This window comes from Cebus imitator, unplaced genomic scaffold (genome assembly GCF_001604975.1).
Source record: "Cebus imitator isolate Cc_AM_T3 unplaced genomic scaffold, Cebus_imitator-1.0 Scaffold215, whole genome shotgun sequence".
Taxonomy (NCBI): Eukaryota; Metazoa; Chordata; class Mammalia; order Primates; family Cebidae; genus Cebus; species Cebus imitator.
The window spans coordinates 3,237,235-3,240,301 of NW_016107530.1; the positions used below are offsets into that span (position 1 = coordinate 3,237,235).

The 3,067-nt window shown below is 47.8% G+C and overlaps 1 pseudogene; it reads right to left on the reverse strand.

Moving 5' to 3' along the window:
• Nucleotides 1-17: 17 nt before the first annotated feature.
• LOC108318152 lies at nucleotides 18-1,431 on the reverse strand (annotated as a pseudogene).
• Between the last annotated feature and the right edge of the window lie 1,636 nt (nucleotides 1,432-3,067).

Sequence of the window (3,067 nt, forward strand, 5' to 3'; positions counted from 1 at the left end):
AAAAAAAAAAAAAAAACAAAGCCATGCCAATCTCATCTTGTTCTCTGCAAATTAGGTTTTTGTCAAGAAAGGGTGTAACGCAACTAAGTGACAGTCCATTAAGGAGCATTTTTGGTGGACAATGGAGGGACTGGAGTCATCCTATTCCTGCTTGCTCATCCACATCTGCTAGAAGGTGGAGAGTGAAGCCAGAGCAATGACCTTGATTCTCAGGAGCAACAACCTTGATCCTCATGCTGGGTGCCAGGGCAGTGATCCCCTTCTGCATCCTGCCAGGTGATGCCAGGGTACACGGTAGTGCTGCCAGACAGCACTGTGTCACACTTCATGATGGAGTTGAAGGTAGTTTCGTGGATGCCACAGGATTCCATGCCCAGGAAAGAAGGCTGGAAGAGCGCCTCGGGCAGTGGAACCACTCGTTGCTGTTAGTGATGACCTGCCCATCAGGCAGCTCATAGCTCTTCTCCAGGGAGGAGCTAGAGGCCGAGGTGCCCATCTCCTGCTCGAAGTCCAGAGCAACTTAGCACAGCTTCTCCTTGATGTCACACAGGATCTCCCACTCTGCTGTGGTGGTGAAGCTGTGGCTGTTCTCTGTGAGGATCTTCATGAGGTGGTCGGTCAGGTCCCGGTCAGCCAGGTCCAGACACAGGATGGCATTGGGGAGGGTGTGTCCGCATAGATGGGTACCATGTGGGTGACCTGCCACTGGAGTCCATCACGATGCTAGTGGTACAGCCGGAGGCGTACAAGAACAGCATGGCCAGGATGGCCACATACATGGCTGGGGTGTTGAAGATCTCAAACATAATCTCATGTTGGCCATGGGGCTCAGGGGGCCTTTGGTCAGCAGCATGGGGTGCTCCTCGAAAGCCACACGCAGCTCATTGTAGAAGGTGTGGTGCGAGATCTTCTCCATATTGTCACCTACTGAGGCGACATGGAGATGGGGTATTTCAGGGTCAGGAGGCCTCTCTTGCTCTGGGCCTCACTGCCCACATAGGAGCCCTTCTGGCCCATGCCTACCATCACGCCCTAGTGTCGGGGGCATCCCACGATGGAGGGGAATGCAGCCCAGGGGGCATCGTCACCCACAAAGCAGGCCTTGTGCCACAGTGGCAATATCATCCAATATTGGAGGGCTGGAGGCAAAGTGGACCGGCTGCCAAGCGGCAAGTGCAAGGCTCTGAGCGATCGGCAGACACAGTATTGATGGTCTGAATTTTATCTTTTGAATTCAAGTTGAATAACACAGTCAAGAAGAAGAAAAGCTATGGTTTAAGAGACTGTGTCTTAGAGATCATGTTCTCAGGGTGCCTAGCCCATGGAAAGTGCTCAGTAAAAAAACCTCTAATGAAAACCTAGGAAGTTGTCAAGGAATTTTCAAATGTTCATTGGAAAAATAAAGATCCCAATATTAAGGATATAGTAACAAAATGCTTATAATTCTGGCTGGGTGCAGTGGCTCATGCCTGTAATCCCAGCACTTTGGGAGGCTGAGGCAGGCAGAATGCCTGAGGTCAGCCTGGCTGACGTGGTGAAACCCCATCTCTACTAAAAATACAAAGCAGCTAGGTGTTGTGGTGCGTGCCTGTAGTCCCGACTGCTTGGGGGGCTGAGGCACAAGAATTGCTTGAACCTGGGAGGCAAAGGTTACAGTGAGCCTGGATCACGGCACTGCACTCCAGCCTGGGTGACAGAGCAAAATTCCATCTTAAAAAAAAAGTTTATAATTCTATTATGACTATTCTTTTTTTTTAACATTTTCACTTACAAGTATACTTTTTTTTTTTTTTTTAAGAGATGGGATCTCACTATGTTGCTCAGGCTAACCTCAAATCCTGGGCTCAAGCAATCTTCCCATCTCAGCCTCCTGAGTAGCTGCGACTACAGGCACATGATGCCACCTCTGGCTACTTTTATATTGTTAAATATTTATTTATTTACTGAGAGACAGGGTCTCACTTTGTCACCCAGGCTAGAGTGTAGTTGTGTAATCATGGCTCACTGCAGCTTTGATCTCCCAGGCTCAGGTGATCCTCCCACCTCAGCCTCCTGAGTAGCTAAGACCACAGGTGTGTGCCACCATGCCCAGCTAATTTTTGTCTTGTTTTGTAGAGACAAGGTTTTGTTTGCCATGTTGCCCATGCTGGTCTAAAACTCCTGGGCTCAAGCAATCTGCCGGCCTTGGCCTCCCCAAAGTGCTAGGATTATAGGTGTGAGCCATTGCACTTGGCCTATTGATTTATTTTGAGACAGGTTCTCACTCTGTCGCCCAGGCTGGAAGGCAGTGGTACAATCACAGCTCACTGATGTCTTAACCTCCCAGGTCGAGCAATCCTCCCACCTCAGCTTCCTGAGTAGCTGGGACTATAGGTGCACATCACCACCCCCTGTTAGATATACATTTTTAATTGTTTAAATTATAATAAATGTTATCTGGGCACAGTGACTCATGTCTATAATCCCAGCACTTTGGGAGGCCGAGGTAGGTGGATCAACTGAGGTCGGAAGTTTGACACCAGCCTGACCAGCATGGAGAAACCCCATCTCTACTAAAAATACAAAAAATTAGCTGGGCATGGTGGTGCATGCCTGTAATCCTAGTTACTTGGGAGGCTGAGGCAGGAGAATGGCTTGAACCTGGGAGGCGGAGGTTGTGGTGAGCCGAGATCATGCCATTGCACTCCAGCCTGGGCAACAAGAGTGAAACTGTGTCTCAAATAAACAAACAAATAAATAAATAAATGTTAAATGTATATCTGTAAATTAACGTTGCTATCCTTTCTTGACATTAAGCCATGCATTTTCCATCCTTTAACATTTTATTACTTATATTTGTATGCTGTAATATGCACAAATGTGTGTAATATTCCATTGCTTTGATACAGCTATCTTTATCCCCCTTAATATAAGACCTGTTTTTTTGTTGCTGTTGTTTTTACTTTTTATTTTTTTGAGGCAGGGTCTCACTCTGTTTCCCAGGCCGGAGTGCAGTGGTGCAATCTTGGCTCAAGGCAACTTCTGCCTCCTGGGTTCAAGAGATTATCCTGCCTAAGCCTCCCGAGTA